Source organism: Vespula pensylvanica, chromosome 4, assembly GCF_014466175.1.
Source record: "Vespula pensylvanica isolate Volc-1 chromosome 4, ASM1446617v1, whole genome shotgun sequence".
Taxonomy (NCBI): domain Eukaryota; kingdom Metazoa; phylum Arthropoda; class Insecta; order Hymenoptera; family Vespidae; genus Vespula; species Vespula pensylvanica.
The window spans coordinates 1,794,147-1,813,801 of record NC_057688.1 but is presented as its reverse complement, the minus strand read 5'-3'; the positions used below and the strand labels follow the sequence as shown (position 1 = coordinate 1,813,801).

General features: G+C 33.4%; 1 protein-coding gene across 1 annotated transcript in view; it reads left to right on the top strand.

Annotated features, from left to right (window-relative positions):
* Positions 1-19,655, top strand: part of LOC122628639 — a 165,351-nt gene that overhangs the window by 15,719 nt on the left and 129,977 nt on the right. The window contains exons 2-3 of the mRNA XM_043811101.1: positions 16,563-16,647; positions 17,194-18,273. The gene's annotated coding sequence lies outside the window, so the exon portion shown is untranslated. The remainder of the gene's footprint in view (positions 1-16,562; positions 16,648-17,193; positions 18,274-19,655) is intronic.

Genomic DNA, 19,655 nt, shown 5'->3' with positions numbered 1-19,655 from the left:
TATGTTATACTATCTGTTATGTTGTTTAAAGATACTTATCCAAACTTTTTGTAAAACATTTCTAAAATGTTTTAAATCTCGTAGGTCGTTTTATTCACGATCCTCTTTTTGTCGATAGGACTCCGTCGAAAATATTGTAAATCTGTTAACTGACAGGAGTATTAAACGTATTTGGACTCGATGATTATCCGTCGAGTATCGTCGCTTTTTTTGCCGTTAGTAAATATTTTCTCGAAATCGTCAAGAGGACACTTTGATGTGTTCTTTTTATATGGGTAGATATATAAAAAATAAAAAGAAATGTATATATATATATATATGAAAAGAAATTCTCTAGTAGTTTCTCTAATAATATAGAGTTTCGTTGACGTTAGATTTTAAACGGCATTTTTTTTTTTTTTTCTTTTTAAAGAATATAAATTTCGAGTTAAGTTAATTCGTATAATACGTTTTTGGTTGTTAAATTATGTTCCCTAATCGTTGTCGTACTCACGTGACTGACCGTAACGAAATTTCGAATTGGAAATTTTTTTTCGATTTACTCTATCTCTTTCTTCCTGTGATCATGCTCTAATTGCTTCGAGGAAAACGTGTCAGCGAGGATGTCGATCGGAGTAAATACGAGGCACCTGTTAGCGTTTACCTCGAAGCTGAGAAAAATCTTATTCAACCTCCTTTCACGCTCGATGCGTTTTATCGGTACAGCAACCGGTATAAAGCGAAGCCACGTTGTTGATATTGATTTACACATACCTATATATTATAGAAATCTATGTTCATTTGCATTCGAGCGAAGGAATATTCGATTACAGATAATGATAACTGTTTGATATAACACAAACCGCTAAGGGTCAACTATGAACGAATCTTATCTCTTAGATATCAATTACATTGTTTTCATATCGAATCAATATAGACTTTTAATAAAATTTTCATATTTTATTCAACGCGTTATTTTATGGAAAGAAAGACAGATAAATAGATAGATAGATAGATAGAAAAAGAGAAAGAGAGAGAGAGAGAGAGAGAGAGAGAGAGAGAGAGAGAGGAGAAAAGTTTTTTGTTAAGATTAAATAACTATTAGATCTATCAAAAAATATTCATACTCTTTATTAATATATAATTAATAGATTCAATATAATTTCCATTAATATATTGTTGACCGAACAAATTATGGAGAAAGAAATATCTAGCTAGATTATTTTTTACAAAATATTCAATACAAAAAGCCTTTTCACACTTTAAAATTCTTATAGTTTTGAAGTATGACTTAAATTAGTGAATTTCGTTAAAGACGAGTGAACTTGTTGTTAGCCGATAAGTAAATGATGACTAGAAAATGAATAGAAAATGATGAGTTGATTCGTCATCGGTCAATAATGTCTTCGTATTAACAGTTTCTCTATCTTGAGATGGGAGCTTCTAGAATTTCTTTAAGATAAAACGACTTGTCTTCGTATAAATAATTATGTGTTAAGCGGATGGAACTTTTTGACCATTCTATAAGTCAAGAGGAGGAGTAGACGTTCGTTTCTTTTTATTTTTTTTTATTTCTTTATTTCTTTATTTTTTTTTCTTTTCATTTGTGTCATCTCGATCGACGTTCGATAGATCTTTATTTTTAGATGAATTTCTCCAAATCTATCCGAGTCATAAAATCGAATCGGCGATTTATTAAGAATTTTTTCCATTTTTGATAATACTACCATCTTAAAAATGAAAATTGGATCGAATTAAAATTATTTATGGATTCTTAGTCGAAAGTAATTTTATCTTTCATATAAATTTCAAGTCAGTTCATTGTCGTTTAGAATAGTGAATGTAAATCTAAATGTATCAAACATTTCGATTTTTATTTGATACTTAAACATCGTAATAAGATTATTTTCTCCTTATTCCTTAATTTTTCAAGGACGAAAAATGTTTGAAAAATAAAATTAATCAATATATTTACAATAATTTCGAATATATTAACAAAATCGTATGAGTTTGCACGAATCGAAGAATTTATCTTTTTAATACACGTTACGACTACATTTATATATCAAAAATATAAAGGAATTTATTCTCTGGACTATTTACTTTTATACGTGGCTTTAAATTCTATGAGATCTAGTCTTTTAAATGTCACAAAAGAAATGTTCGAAACGATTGAAGTAATACCTGCAAAATTGTGGAACCATGGATGACCCTTACGGAATTCAACGTATTAATGACTAATGTTAGTGATATTCCAGTGCGATAACATTAAAAGAGGATCGTGATTCTCAAGTTTGCAGGATGCAATCTCGATGGCGAATTACGCGTTGTGGACTATACTCTCTGATTCTTACGCAATCGATTTATCCATGCTATTCGTTCACCCCGCGAGCTAGATCGTCTCGTAAATCGTTCCGCCGTTTCGCGGCGTACTCGAGGCCTCTCGAGATTACTTTCGATTAATTGCCGTTTCCTGGTCGTTCGAACGTTGGCGCTTCAAATTTGCGCGGCATCTTTGATAAATCGTGTTATCTTTTCTTCCGTCTATCGAACATGAAAAACGACCGGATCGCGTTCACGAACGACGCGATTGTTTAATCGGTAGATATCCCTATTAAAAAATTAAAAAGAAAAAAGAAATGATTACACAAAATTAGTGCATCGTTCTGTTTATTTTTTCCTTTTTTTTTTTTCTGTTTCATTTTTTGTCGAATAATCTTTAAGGTTAATTAATTACCTTTTTTCTTATTCGTTAAAACAAATTTATCCTTATTCCGTTCGCGTTTTCATATTTTATCTTCGTTCAACGAATCGAAATAAATGTTAATTGTCGTCGAGATAACAAATTTTAACGTTTCATAATATTTTATCGTGTATCTACTTTTCCATTCGATTTATCTTAACTCGTACGCGTTAAGGCATTTCCGCAATTTTCAAAAAAAAAATATATATATATATATATGCATTACTTCGTTAAATCTTCTCTTCGTTAAAATGCTTTGTGCTTATATCGATGGAAAGAACGCGTATCCGTGTAAGGACGATGGTAATTAAGGTCAGATTAAGTCATTGCTTAAGTGTTTCTTCTATAAGTTAGTTTATAAAGTTTATTTGTATATTTCTACGAAAGGATATGAGAAAGGTATGAAAAAAAGCCGTGTTAATGTAACGTCGTCGTTCGAGTCGATTCCAACTCGAGAGAACGTCGATAGAATATATTGTCGGAAATTTTATATTATATCGGAAAAGATCTATCTGTGTGTGTGTGCGTTTTTTTTTTATATTGCTAAAAAAAAGAGAGAGACCGTTTTTCTAACTCTCTCTCTCTCTTTCTCTTTCTCTTTCTCTTTCTCTTTCTCTTTCTCTTTCGCGTTCAAACGAACTCGAACGTTATTTTACGAGGACGTGTAATCTTCTTAATTATCTTTTAATGACGTCTCGCGTAAAGTAATTTGCGGATCGCGCTAAGCGTTCGCGCGCGGCCTCTTTTGCAATCTGCAATAATCGCGATATATATACCTGACTGCCGTTATTACAAAGAACGCGCTCCTTTCGCGAGGTTAAAGCACTTCATTCCGAGATATTAATTGCACCGTCTTTCCTGGAGAACAACTTCGTGCATTACCGAGTTCGACCTCGTCTTTTCGTAATTTCATTTTACCGGAAGATGAAAGCTTAGGTATCATTGATATGAATTAACAGGAAATACTTTCGAATATTTTACCTCAGCGAGAGTTTATACTCAAAGTATTAGGTATATTCGATGGTGTTTATTTACGATAATCGATCGGAATAACTCGATTATCCATAAAATCGTTAAGTTTATACAGTAGAAAATACAAATTAATTATCTGAATTCTCTTCTAACGTCACGATGAAAATTCTATTATATCTATATATCTATCTGCTTAGCTGCGTCAGTGCTAATGTTTAGATGACTCAACGTAAAGGGATTATTTCGCGTTATCTAAAGATTCTCAAGGATGTCGGCCGTTATCTTTTTCAATACGATATTAGAAAAACTCTTCTAACGTGATAGGTATAGATACTTCAACTGTAATCTCGTACAAACAATAAAATACATCTAACAATCTCCGTTAATCTAATATAAGAGAATCCGTAATACCGATTCTAAATCCATTTAACATTTAACACGGAAATGTAAATCTTTGAATTTTCTTTCTGTATCTTCAAAGTTCTGCTAATGGAATTTATTTCTGAGTAAAGTGTATAGATTCGGGAAGGATTTAAATGAGAAATCGATCGTAGTCAAGAGAAATAGCGAAAATTGCTTTGCCTTCGGAACTGTAAATACTTCGTCCCACGCTCGATTATCGTAGATAGTATTATAGTCTGACAAGCGAAGTAAGGAAAGGAGGAGGAAGAGAAGAAGCAGGAGGAGGAGGTGAAGAAGGAGGAGGAGGATGAGGATGAGGAGGAGGAGGAGGAGGACTCTCCTTCGAAAGGATCGACGATCGCGTCATCGCGCTCTCGAGAAGACACGCTCGCTCGTTTCTATTTTTACGGTCGATAACGAGGTGCCTAGGATAAATAAAAATCAAACAAGAGAGAGAAAGATAGATGAATAGATAGACGAATAGAGAGAGAGAAAGAGAGAGAGAGAGAGAGAAAGAGAGAGGGAGGGAGAAAGAAAGAGAGAGAAAGAAAGAAAGAGAGAGAGAGAGAGAGAGAGAGAAAGAGATAGTTAGATAAAAAAAAAGATCGGATAGGTAGGTTGTATATACATACATACATACATACATACGTTCCTCTCGCATTGGCTGGTACTCACGTATGTGCTTACGTGCAACATACGACGCGTACCAACACACACATACATACATACATATATATATATATATACATATATATATGTATGTATATACACATAAGTACATACGAACGAGAGTGAATGAGCGTAAAGCGAAGCGCTCTCTGGCCTCGTAATGAAAGTGAAATCGAGGGCGCCGGAGTGCCTGGCCGCCTGCCTGCTTGCTTGCTTGCTTGCTTGCTTGCTTGCTTGCTAGCTTGCTTGCTCGCTCGCTCGCTTGCTTGCTTACTTGCTTCCTTGCTCGTTCGCTCGCTTCACCTAAGCAACCCCACCAATAAACTTCGACGAGTTGCTTTAGATAGGAACAAATAGTTTACACGTATCGCCTTGACGGCCGATATACCGTGCAGCATCTATCCCGTGGATATTAATCGCGGAAATTCTACGTTCCTTCTCTCCTAATCCTTCTTTTTCCTTCCTTTTTTTCATTTTCTTTCTCTTTTTATTCTTTCTTTCTTTCTTTTTTTTTATTTTCTTTTTTTTCAATCCACGAAGTGCGAGCTGAAAGAAAAGATCATAAAAAAAAAAAAAAAACAGAAAACTAAAGTAAGAAGAGAAAGGAAGGAAGGAAGGAAGAGATAACGAACGAGTGAGAAGTGAAATTCTACGAAAACACTTCGCTTTGTGTCGTATCTTAGAAATTTTCTCGAAAAAGATACGAAAATTTACGAGTCGATTAGAAGGAAAAAGAAAGAAGAAGGAAAAAGGAAAAAGAAAAGAAGGAAAAAAGAAATAATCGAGGAGATAGCGATGTGGAAGGAAAAAAAAGTTTGATGCCGTCCGTACGGAACTCTCCGTCAGGATGAGGAATAAAGGAGTCGAAGAGTAAAGGGGGAGTGGTAGGAGGAAGCAGAGGGGATGAGAGGAGAATAAGAAAGAGAAAGAAAAAGAAAGAGAGAAAGGGATAGGACGATAATTGTGGAAGGGATAGGCGGAAGGTAGGGAGATATTAGCTTTGCCGGCTTAGCGCGAACTTTCACTTTTCTCACCTCCTCGCTCCCCTTACCTTGCTTCGTAAAAAGAACCATGGCGGTACCGACTCGTCATTGGTCAATTTTCGTCCTATCTCCGTGTTCGTTGGCCCTACCTCTTTCCCTTCCTTACTTCTATTCGAGCCTCTCGTATAGGTAGACGCGATCTTTCTCTTTCTCTTTCTCTTTCTCTTTCTCTCTGTCTCTCTCTCTCTCTCTCTGTCTCTGTCTCCGTCTCTCTGTCTCTGTCTCTCTTTCTCTGTCTGTCTGTTTGTGTCTATCTCTGTCTTTTCTTCTTTTCTTTTTCTTTTTCTTTTTTTTACTTCTTCCATCTCATTCGTTTCGTTTCGTTTCGTTCCGTTTCTTTTCGTTTCTTTCTCTGTTCGTCTGTCTCTTTTTATCTTTCACCTTCTTTCTCGAATCACATTCATGTCTTTCCCTCCAGCTTCTTCAGCACGAGGTTCCTTCCTCCCCTCTACCGTTCCTTCTTCACTGGTCCTTTCTTTTTTCTTTTCCTTTCTCGAACCCACAACGAGAGATACCAACACTGATCCTTCTTTTTCCTTTTTTTTCCTTTTTCTTCTTCTTCTTCTTCGTCTTCGTCTTCGTCTTCGTCTTCTTCTCTGCTTTTTCTGCTTCTGCTTCTTCTTATCCGGTCGTCAAGCTGTAAGCAAAGTCTCTCTCTCTCTCTCTCTCTCTCTCTTTCTCTTTCTTTCTCTTTCTCTACCAATCCTCGATACTTCTGGGCACGGCAGGAGACCTTATGTAACTGACACCATTCTGCCACAGTAAACGGGACAAAACACCTTCGATATTGTGGTAGACCGAACGATGGAAAAAAGAAGGGTTAAAGATCGAGGAAAAGATTTACAATGATGTATAGATATATATATATATATATATATATATATATATATATATACTTTGTTGTTTTCTTTTGAAGAGAAATAAGTTTTATTGACAAGGAAAATGTAAAGGAAAATATAATTAATTCTTTTGAGGATAATTGTTGCGATAGAGATACGCTAAAACATATGTGAAATAATGAAACAAAACGTCTTCCGAGTTTCTTAACATACAGACAAAAAAGATCCGAAATTTTGGAATCTCTGTCGTATCGTTAGCGTTTGGTTTGATTAATTATTTAAATAAAGATATGTTATAGAGAAACGTGAGATAAGATAGATGATAATAAAGATATGTTACTACAGTAATAATTGTAATAAAGATAGGGTTAAAAAGTGAGATAGACAGATAGATAAGGTGAGAATAAACATATTCGAAGATTTCACGAAAAAATCCAATTTCTTTTTTCGGAGTTTCTATAGATTTTTTTTTTTCTTTTCTACTTTCTTTGAAATTTGTTTAGCTTTATAGAAAAGGAATATTCGTGTGATATGATAATATATAATTACGTCGATCATAAATATAATTAATATTAACGATAATCACCAAGAAGACATAACTATCTGTGGAAAAAAGTAATTGTCATAATTACTATGTAACGTACGATGTGTACGTAGTATCTGTGAGACATGGATAGAATTGTTTCTGAAATCTAGAGCGGATTCGACGGTCATCCGTCCCATTGTTGTACGAATATAAGAATTCCGTTTTTGCAATCTTCCCAGGCTCGATTCAAGCCGTGCACCAATCGACGCCCGACGAAGGTTCGTGCGCAACAACAATGAGCTGTGGATCCGCCGTTCGACTTACGAAATGGTTCCAGATATTTCTATAATCGCATTGTATCGAACTCCTATGAGAATTCATGCAAATTCTTTTTTTCTTCTTCTTCTTCTTCTTCTTCTTTCTCCTCCTCTATCTCTCTTCCCACCACCATTTCCCCTCGTTTGCTTTAGTTTCCTTCTCTTGCGAAATATAGGTCGATCGAAGAACGATCATGTCGTTTTATGAACCAGACGATCGAAGGGAAGTTTAAAAAAGAAAAGAAGAAAAAAAGAAAAAAGAAATAAATAAGAAACAAGAAAGAGGAGACAAGGAAAATAATAAGAGACAATAAAGGAACTACATTTGTAATATTAAATCATTAACATCCGTGCAGTCTCTATTGTACTCAACGATTTATGAATATTTATTAGGGTTAATGATATTGATATTAAGTTATTGTTCATTGCTTGCAAAACTTTGATCGAGTTTAATTAAACAGGTTAGAATGACTTTCCTCTGTCTCTTAATGTGATCGTCTATTCACGACGGACCTCGTAAAAGTATGTAATTTTCTTTCACACTCATCTTCAATAACGTACGATTAGATGATTAACGAAATTATATGTGTGGATAAGATTATATCTTTTCGATGGAGAGAAAAATAGTAGAAATATGTGCTCCGAGAGATATAATGTGAGTTAATTGTTATTCAATGTTTGTTACAATTCACATTTAATCAGAATGGTGATGAGAATGTCACCGTCAACTACGACGACGATGACGACGACGACGACGACGACGACGACGACGACGACGACGACGACGACGACGACGATGATAGTGACGACGACGTCGATGGCCGTGGTAGTCGTGTAGGAACAGTGGGGACGAAGTGAAAGTGAGTCGAGCATTGTTTAGGAAGCCTCGTCGGCCCAGTGATTCTCAATAACGGGACACGTGCCAAGTCGGCAGGCCAAAATCATATTGAAATTTATTAGATTCACGAAATCAAGGAAGCACCCGTTTCCTCGTCCTTCGATGCTTTCTCAGCCCAACGAACACGACGTTGACGACGACGACCATAACGTCGTCGTTGACGACGACGACGACGACGACGACGACGATGACGATGACGATGACGAGACCTACTTTCGACTTCTTAGAGAAGCGTATTTAGCTAAGCCTTCTTTAATGCCCGTTTTAGATCATTAGTGAAACACTCAAGACTTTTGAATAATTCAAACTATTTTCAAATCTTAACGAAAATGGAAATCATTGAACGATTTAATACAATGTATTAAGATTTCAAATCGTATCAAATCGACTTTCGATTGCGGTCGGCTCGCGACAGAAAAATCACGAATGTCGCGAATAATCTTGTCGTTTATTAAAGGTTAGTTGTTGAAACGAGTCGCTCTATGGTCTCTCGAACGTAGCTAAAGTTAGCCTTATCTTCTAATTTTGAAATTTCCTCTTTGTATATAGGTATATACCGGTATAGTCAATAATAGCATAATAGTTATTTTAAGCTGGTAGGAGAAGGTTACATTTCCAACAATTTTATCTTGTCATATATATATATATATATATATATATATATATATATATATAATATATATAATGTATAATACATATATATATATTTATATATAAAGAAAAAGAGGAGAAACAATATCTTCGTACATCAAAAATATTCATGCTAGTGTATTTGAAGATTTATCTCGAAATATAGGAAAATTGCGAATCAAACTATAGAACTTTGATATGGACGAGCAATACGTTATTTTCCATTTATTTTTTTATCATATATGATAGTTATTAACAGTGAAATACAAAATGAGTATCATACTTTTCAAAATAGCTGAAAAATTGTCTATTACATGTGCGTGTAAAAGTTGCTATCGCACAATCATATTTTTCTTTGTACGAATAGAATACTGTAAGATAGCTAAATAGAAAGTGAACCTTCTTCTATCGATGTAAAATTAACTAAAGTATGCTATTATTGATACTCATCGGTTAAATTTCAGAAGATTTGTAGATCGATTGTTTGTTCATTTTCGTACTATCTTGAATTTTCCAGAATAGTTTAGCCATACTTTTGAAGAAAACCGAGTACCAAAACTTCAATGATATTGTTAGCAATGACTTTCTGTTTATAGGTCAAGGCTGTTTTGGATACCGAGTAAGTAAGCAAAGCGTTTCGTTGAATCAACAGCAATTGCACAACTGCGATATTTATATTTCCTTTAAATTACACTTATTTACCAAAAATTTATTGGCTTTTCAATTAACATTCAACGATCGATTATAATCGAACATCATGATTTTCTATCATTAAGAAATAATGATCGTACGATTACACAAATATCATCATAAATTTAAGCTTGCAATAAGTCGAAAAGGAAACTAATGTTCTTGTTAATATTTATCAATAGATACCTAAGTAACGCGCATTTATATATATATTTTATTATAATTAATCGACACAAAATATTTTATCAAACTTATCAAAGGAAAAAAAAAAAGAAAATTGAAATTGTCTTTCCCATGGAATTATCTTTTTAAAAAATATATAGATATAAGTATGTAAATACTTATAAATCAAATATCTCTTACATCGATGCCCTTATATTTTCGTATCTTCTACTATATGCAATAACTATAATAATTTCTTATGCGCATTAATTAAAATAGGACAGAGCCAGTATTATAGATACCTAAGTTCATTCGTGTACGACCGGTTTACCGATTTCCCGTGGCTGGTTGTACGCATGCACGTTAGCTCAGGATGTGGCATTTCGATTCTCGTATTCGGTATTATTCTTCTCACCGTGTTCGATGCCGGTATTACCGGTATCTAGCCGGCAATGGGCTGATTACGTAAATTACATCGGATTCTCAGATTCTTCTCCTCTGAGATTCTTTTTTGGCGAAAACAACTTTCCTCTCGTAGGAATGGCCGGCACTCAAAAGGTGTAACCCCTCATCTCGTATTTGATCGTTTTTCTTCGTCTCTCAGCAACCTTTTTCGTACTATTACCATTACTACCGAAGAAGAGTCATTTATTTTCTCTTAATGTCTTTGATATATCCACTATATACCACGATTTCTAATCTTATCTCTTCTTCTATTTTAAATATCTCTTAATGATATTTATTTATCTGAGACATTTAAAATATCATTCGTTAGAATTATTTTAACAATTATAGATAAATACGGTATATCTAGTTGATAACGTTTGCTTACGGTTTTTGACGGGAAAAAAAGAGAAAGCGACGATTTTACATTTTTAATCGAATTTCGCTAATATCGTCAATCTTTCGTCTTAATAAATCTTACACCGGGGAAATGAACCGTAAATCCAATTTGAGTCGACTTTCCTTGAAAAGAAAAAAAGAAAGAAAGAAAGAAAGAAAGAGATAAAGATAACAAGAAAAGAGAAAATAGAATGATACGAAATGTTAGAGTTAGATTAAAAACTTGTAGAACTGTGCGAAAGTCGTCGTTACGTTTAATACAAAAATTAACAAAATTTCAAAGCTAAATTTACGATTATCGTGACTACACGTAACAAATTCGTAGCTACTTTCTCAAACTCGTGGGATTTCCTTAGAGCGTAACTCGTCCGCGACCTTCGCCGAGGTCCATTGTAACTAATTATGCAACAATAGTATGTTTGCGTGACATCAGCAAGTACGATTCATCCGGGGATTCCTGATAATTTTCCTCGAGAATTTCCACGACTTATCCGGCGCGTACGATGATCATGCTTTCTTTTTTTTCTCTCTCTCTCTCTCTCTTTCTCTTTTACTCATTTATTCAATCATCGGTTCTCATCGTTTGCTTTGAATCGCTTTTTTTGAGAGATCGCATAATCGATAACGCCTCGACGACCGGTTCTTAATCGTCTCAACCGAAAATAGATTCACGGAATTTTTCGGTATTTAATGTGCCAAGATAATAGGCGAGACTAATCATTTCGTTAATTAACAAAAGTGTTTATCGAGCGTTTGTTGTTTTTCTATCAAAAGAGAAAAAAACATCCGGAGGAATGATAAATACGAGAATAGATTTGACATTCTTCTGACGGAATTAAAAAAGAAAAATACGATTGTTATCCGGAGAAAATTTAATGGCTCGATCATTTCACTTTTAACGTGATAATATGTACATACGATTTAACGATACGATAACGGTCGTTTACTATCTATCAATTATCATCGAGTACGTACAGTATACGTCGTGAGGACATTTTAACGATACCATCGATTAACGTTAAGCGCTCGAATTGGTTCCCAATGGTATTTCCTTGACTCCGTAATTGATTTAAGAAATATGCAAAGCACGTATTCGCGTTTAGTCCAAACTATTAGATATTATTTATTCGTTGGATGCAATCGAAATGAAAATAGTTTAATAGAATTATTATTTAGAAGAGGTTTAAATAGAGATCTCTAATATTGTGTGTCGTGTCGAGAAACTCGTTGCACAGATAGAGCAAACGATAGGGAAGACGAGCTCTGCTCTCTCGGGTCGAGTCGTTACCCGTGACCTCTGAAAGCCGGTATCGCTCCACGTGCAGACCCGGACGAATCGTCGCTGAACGGCCGATTCAAGGACTATACGATTCCCCGACGATTTTATTATTAACTACCAACGCGAGCGATAATTTATTTTCTTTTTCTATCATCATCGATGATACTTATTTTATCGACTAAACCGACTAGAAAATTTCGGCACGTGTTTCTCTATACTTGTCCAGTCGACTGTTATCCTTTTATTTTCTCTCTTTTTTTCTTCTTTCGGTTTTATTTTTTTTCTCCTTCTCTCTCTCTCTCTCTCTCTCTCTCTCTTTTATAATTTTTTAATATCTTTGTCTTCTTCTTCTTCTTCTTCTCTTTTCAAAATCACAAAGTGATTCAAAAAACACCAAATTCCTCCTTCCAACACGAGATTAATGCATACGAACCAATAAGTAATAATTAAAAGAGAGAGAGAAAGAGAGAGAGAGAGAGAGAGAGAGAGAGAGAGAGAGAGAGAGAGAGAAACACGTAATAAAATACGGACGAGCAATTTACGATCATTGAGTGGACAATCTTTTGGATGTTGGTAACGAGCATTTTCTATAGACTCATGATTAATCGTTAAGACGATAATTGTTAATTTATCACGGAGAAGAAACTTGAGGAAGACTAAATAATAACAGACACGTTAAGTTAGACATCTCGGTACGTTTTATTCTTATTTTTCAGGGTCCCTCGTCGGATTACTTGGAATTTGAACTTTCGTTTCTTGTTCTTCTTTCTCTCTATCTCTTTCTCTCTTTCCTTTTCTTCATTTCTTCTTCTTTTTTTTTTTTCTTTTTTCTTTTTGGCGAAGAGCTTATAGCGATCTTGGAGGGATCGATTTTGAGAACTACCTGGAAAGAAGAGAACGATGGCAATGGACATTGCTACGAGGTGGGTCTTTAGACGCACGAGCGCAACGATCGCGGTCTTCCGCGTGCTCTTCTAAGAAGGGTCAATGACCGAGGTTGGCCAGCTAGGAATTTGGTGCAGGTGAGAACCAATGAGGAAACGCTTCTTCTTTCGGGCTGGGCTGCAGGGGTCGGAGGAGAGGAGTCTCTCTCTCTGTCCTCGCTTGTTTGCCTACCTTGCTGTATGTTCTTGCAGGTCAACGACCTAAGCCATATGCGTCGACTTTGTGCGTCCACCTATCGTTTTAAATTGTTCTTATACCCTGTCACCGAAAATCGATACCTTCGTCATTTTCACTTTTTTTTTTTCCTTTTCTTTTCTTTTCTCTTTTTTTCGTCTGTTTGTTCGTCCTTTATTTTATTTTATTTTATTTTATTTTTTATTTTTTTTAGTAGTTTGTCTTTTACGTTTAATTCTCATTTTTCGTTCGTATCGTTCGTACTCGTATTTTTCTGTTCCTGTTTGGGAATTCTGGAGTCAATTAAAGAGGAAAATTAAAAAGGATATTTAGTTTACTTTAATGAATTGAAATTTAGTCGATCTCCCTCCCTCTTTCTTTCTCTCTCTCTCTCTCTCTCTCTCTCTATCTCTCTGTCTGTTCGTCTGGCCGTCTTTCTCTCTTGACAAATTTTAATAATTTTAATATAGCAATATTATATTTTTTAATTAACGATTTTACAGAAAGTGTCTGGATTTATCAGTGTCATTAAATTCTTTGTTTTCCTCTATAATATAATATTCATTGGTTTAATTAACGAAAGTATATTGAAGCATGGTTTACAAAGCAATCTTAATTTTCAGCCTTTGTTATGTTCCTTCGTTTCGTTTTAATTACTTAAGACAATAAACATATCTATGTAGAAAAATACCAATGTGTAAATGATTATATATCGATGATCGTTAGAAGATCGTTTCTTTGTTCTAAGAAAACAGCTTGCGAGCGGCTAACAAAGTAAAACGTCGAAACAGGTAGAAAAGAAATAGAAGTAAAAGAAGAGGGTCGATGGCCTCGCGTTTAGCTCCGGGCCTAAATCACGAACAACATACTACATAGGTCGTCATAGTTAGGTCCGCGGAAGTCAAAGGATCAAAGAAACCACCGGTCCCTTCGTTTTACTATAGAAAAATCGCGGTTGCCTTCTGCGATCGTCTTTCGTGGGAATGAAATGAGAGGGTGTCTTCTAATAGAGACGATAGCAGCTGTCTGCCTGTTTTTCGCGCTTCTATCGTCGACGATGGATGTGAGCCAAACCGTTCGCACGTAAATAAATACTTCAGGGTGTATATATATATATATATACATATATATTATATATATATGTATAAATGTATATAGATACTTGCGTGTGTATTGGCATGTGCACTAAAATATATTCATTATTTGCTTCGTGTATTGTTTTTTCTATTTGTATATAGGCATGCATGTATAGATCTATATAAATACGTTTATGTGAATCGGTAGTATAGAAATGTTTTATATATATATATATATATATATATATATATATATATATATATGGACTACATTCATACCTATATAGATATAGACACAGATACATATAACGATCGTAATTCGTAGATATACGTTCTAATCGAATAGCTTCCATTTATTTTTATATTGATATTTATTTGATATTTTTATAAAAAGATTAGAGAAAATATCACAAAAACAAGGAGAGATTAGACGTTTGCTTCTTCTCTGCTTCGATCATTTCTCTTATCTAATTTCTTTTCTAACGATATTCTAACTCGTTTTCTATATTCGTAAAAATCGTTTCAAAGCACAGAATCTCTTCCTTCTCTTCTTTCTCCTCGTCGTTCGAAACGACGTCATCGGCAACGTTTTGCCTTTGAAAGTCACGTTTTCGTGCATGTGCTCTTCTCGAGCAGTTGTGTCGTAGTTGGTTGATCAGTTTGGTTGTTGGTTGCTTGCTTGCTTGCTTGCTTGCTTGTTCGTTGGTGCATCGGACGTAGAACGTTGTCGTTTACGCGGAAAAAGAGACGACACTGCCTCGACCCGAACGTGTTTTACACGCGCCATGAAGAATCGAGCGTGTGAGAGATAGAGAGAGGAGAGAGAGAGAGAGAGAGAGAGAGAGAGAGAGAGAAAGAGAGACAGAGAATGCTCGCGCGCGCGCACGCTACCCATGCTGTCGTTGACTGGTTAGATATGTGCTTACGCACATCTTGATTACGTGATGATGCTTCTTCCGCGGTCTTTCTTTGTTTTCTTCGTTTCCCATTGTGTCTTTATCCGCTATACTTATGTTACTCCTTTGTATTCATTATTTCGTATTATCATTTTTCCATTTGCAAATTGTTTTTCGCGTTACGTCCATCTACCATTTATTTACTTATTTATTTACTACGATCTATGAACATAGAAATTGTAACGAACTAAGGGAATCGATAGTATGGTACAAACATTATTTGCACGTTTCGATCGTTCATCGAATATGAGTCGAATTTAACATTTCGTTTCTATCCTACCTGCTTCGAACGTTCATGTAGATCTCTCTCTCTCTCTTTTTTTTCCGAGTGATCAAATTAGTTTATTTTCTCTTTTTAAGGCTTTGTCAGGTGGAAAAAAATTCACCGTCGACGTTGATCAAATCGATCGAACAGCATTCCTATTTCCTTTCTTATTTGAAGACATCGGAATCTGTGTTTCCAACTTGTCGTTCTAATGAGAGATTTCGCAAAAATGATGCTTTATTTATTTATTTATTTATTTATTTATTTATTTATTTTCTTCTCTTTTTTATTTGTTTTTCCTCTTCGTTTTATTTGTTATCGCGAGATAATCGTTTGACATTACGTCATGAGTGTAGTTCTATGCGAAAAGATGTAGGATGACGAGTAAAAGGAACATGTTTTTGCGCGGTAATGTGTAATGTTAGGACCACCCACACCTCTCTTCCTTTTCGTTTTCCGACTCGTTCTTTTTAAAAGCATTCGTTTTTCAGACGGCTATTTTTGCGCGTCGCCGACCTACGATAACGACTGAGATCGTTTATAGTAGCGGGAAAAAAAAAATAAAACGGAGAAAAACAAAGCAACGATGACGTTTAGACGCATATCTTTCTTGTCGAAGTTTTTTCTTGGCTTTTTTTTTTTTTTTTTTTTTTTTTTTTTAAGAAATTAATTAGATACTCTTTGAAGTAATATTTGCGATTTTTCTTTGTGGAAATTAAGTATATTGTATTATTATATCTTGAATATATATATATATATATGTTTTGGAATAATGTATGATTATGTTGCAGAAATTACTTTGAAAAAATATTTTTAAAATTCCATGTCGAAGGATACGATTCTTTAATTTTAATTTAATCAAGAATTATAAAACTAGACAAATGAACGATATTTAATTGAACGAATTTAATTATTAAGTAATGTCTATATTTCTTTGTACATTTAAAATTTATCCGAATTACGTGGATCGATTATTTCCAATTTATTGTTTAATTTTATTTATATGTATATAAGGTCTCCTTTATATCACATGTATTATAAGTTATTTTAAATCTAAAAAATTGAAACTTCCATTTGATATTTAGAAAATCTAATTACGTATAAGCGACCATTGCAGATAGAAGGAAATTAAAATAAAATATTTTTTTGTTTAGGTACTTTATCGGATAGTGAAGAAGTTATATCTGATCGGGAAATATTACCAATCAAAAGGATTTACGTCAAACGTCGTAATAACAGGTAATTTAGCATAATTTTCTTAACGTATATCATTCTCAAATATACTAATTGATAAAGAAATAAATTATTTTCGAGGGATTATGTTTGTAAGTCGGAAAAAAATATCGCGTTTAAAAAATATTTAAGAAAATGAAAAACATTTGAGAAAGTAAAATTATCATTAACACCGAAGAGTATTACGTAATATCGTTCCTCGTATAATTCTGAATTATTTTTATGGTATTAATACACATTTACTTTTCTTTTTGCGTTTTAATGATGCTAGAGTTAATAATTCATGAGTAATTAATTATGGTTGATTGAGTTTTATATCATATTTGAATTTCATATATATATATATACGTTTGTAATACATACACGAAAACATAATATAATCATTTACACAGGCTTATACATGTAGTATATAATGTACGCGTTATATACATAAGCACATATATCATATACACATTAATACACCATGTATATATCATACATACATATATTTTAATATTATTATAATTTAATTCTATATTTCTAACAATGTAATATTTATTTAATATTTTACAGCTTTCGTCGCACGTATTCTAAGAAACGGCAAAACCAAAGATCGAGTACAATGGTAACAGCTTTTTTTCATTCGTAGCGTTATATATAATACGTCCAGGTAAGTTTGTTTCTTTTGAAAAGCTTCAAGGTTAATATAGAGGGATAATAGTAGTAAGTAATATTTATTAATGTAAACAAAACAGTTTTGTTCGAACTTCCAAGAAATTTTGTCGTCATTATACAAAAACCTAAACAAAGCGATCGAAGGTTTACCTTTGCTCAAAGTCACGAACGATTCCTGTTCATTCCTGTACGATACTTCCTACGGATAACATTATCGTTTAGCTCCTCGTCGTTTTACTACGTTTTGATATATTTAATTTGTTCGTAATTAATTAAATATTTTATCATAATTTAATTATAACAAAGCGTATATTTATATATATAAGTACATTTTGCAGTGGAAGTTATAAAGTTTACTGTGTGCTGATAATTAATATTTTGTACATTTATTTTTAATTTTTCATAGTAATTCTACATATATGTGTATATATATACGTATTAGGTTTCTCCACATAGCAATTTCCCCATAGTGAGATTCTGGTGATCGATAAGAAGACGACTACGTTTGGAAAATATTTAATTTTTCATAATATTACTCTTCTCCGTTGAATCGAATTCGTTGACTTTTTGTTTGTTAAAATTAATTGTGTCGTTTTCTTTTTCTTTTCTTTTTTTTTTGTTTTTAGATATATTTAACAAGAAATTTTCTCTGCGTAATTTATTTTATTTTAAGTTTCGTGAATTTTATTTTTAGTTAATCAGTTCCAACGATGTTATTTATAGCTATCTATAAGGCGACCTTTAGAGGCAGTGTTTGTTCTTACTTTAATTTATTTTTAGCCGTAATTAACGTTATTACAGATACGGCAAATGAAAATCGATCGATTTATTTATATTTTCTTTTATGGCCGAGTTAATAAAATCGCATATCATGTATCGTATATCATGATATTAGAATTATCGTATTATTATTAAGCATCATTTTACATCTGAAGCCCTGAAGCCGATGGACTCCTGCAAGAATCTACAAAGGTTTATGTAAGTAAAAATTTTAATTTTTCGATTTATAATAAGGTTTTATTGCGACAAAGTCTTTTTTGCGAATTGTTTCGAACGTTGCAAATTTAAGCGTTTTATCGATATCTATACTTTTTCTAATTGCGAAGATAAACCAATATCAACTGGATGAACTTTCGATATGGACGAAGGAAAGTGCTTTATAAAGACGATTCATTAATTTATACTAATCTTATTTTATAGATCTTTGGATAATCGATTATAATCGATTATAATAGGATGTATAATATTACATGGGATTTATTTTGATCATGTAACGCAATTATTAATAGGCTATATATTCTAGTTTATTCGACAAATATTTTTTTTATATGTTTATAAAAACACGAAGATATTAAAGTACTGCTTAATTCGTTAACTTGTGAGAAATATTATTGAAAATGTTAACAACGAACGATATTAATCTAAAGAGATCGCAATCTTAAAAATTGTGTTGGCAGGCCAGTTTTTGCAAAAAAGAAAAAAAGAAAAATTAATATCCGAGTTAAACGAAGTAAACAACATATATTACGTCTTAAAAAAGATCGTACATACATATATCAATCAGATCAACCGTGAATGTCGTGTGATTAATGTTGATAATTCGTTCTATTTCCAAAAATCGTTTCACATAAATATATTTATCTCTTCGTGAATTCCCGCTAAAAAATTTTTCCTTTTCTATTTATTCGGTGTTTTTCTGAATGAAAGAGCGAGGAAAAAAAAAAGAGAAAGAAAGAGAGAAAGAGAGAGAAGCACCTGTTGATTCATATTTCTATTGGTACTTTGCTCGTTCGATAGTGCAACGTTATCACGATATAACTTCATAACTTTATCGCGATTTATATCATTGTCTTGTATTTACTTTCGTTATTAATCATGATTAATCATCATTAATAATTTTCATTACGAACTTTATCTTAAATGCACGTTCTTCATTAATCAGGAAGATTTAATGAAGATGATCGTACATGTATTCATTCTATTTATTATCAATGAAATTATCGCAAAATTTTCTTGGATCGACGTACATACGTCGAATTCATTCGCAGCTGTTTCGACGATTACAATTTCGAAGCACCTGCTTGTACGTTATAACTTTAATGACATAATGTCTTGTAAATAATTTTTATACAGTTAAATATAATCTGCAAATGGTCCGTACATTATTACTTCGTATTCGTACACGCAATTTCTTTTACTTCCTATCGCATATGAATATAAACATGTGCACCGTAATAAATATAAAACTTCTTACGAGTTTGTCATTATATGTGTTATTTAATTTGCATTGGAATAACTCCATTGATAATACGACGAGAACATTTTCCTTTTCTTTTAACTATTCAAACGATCGAATTATA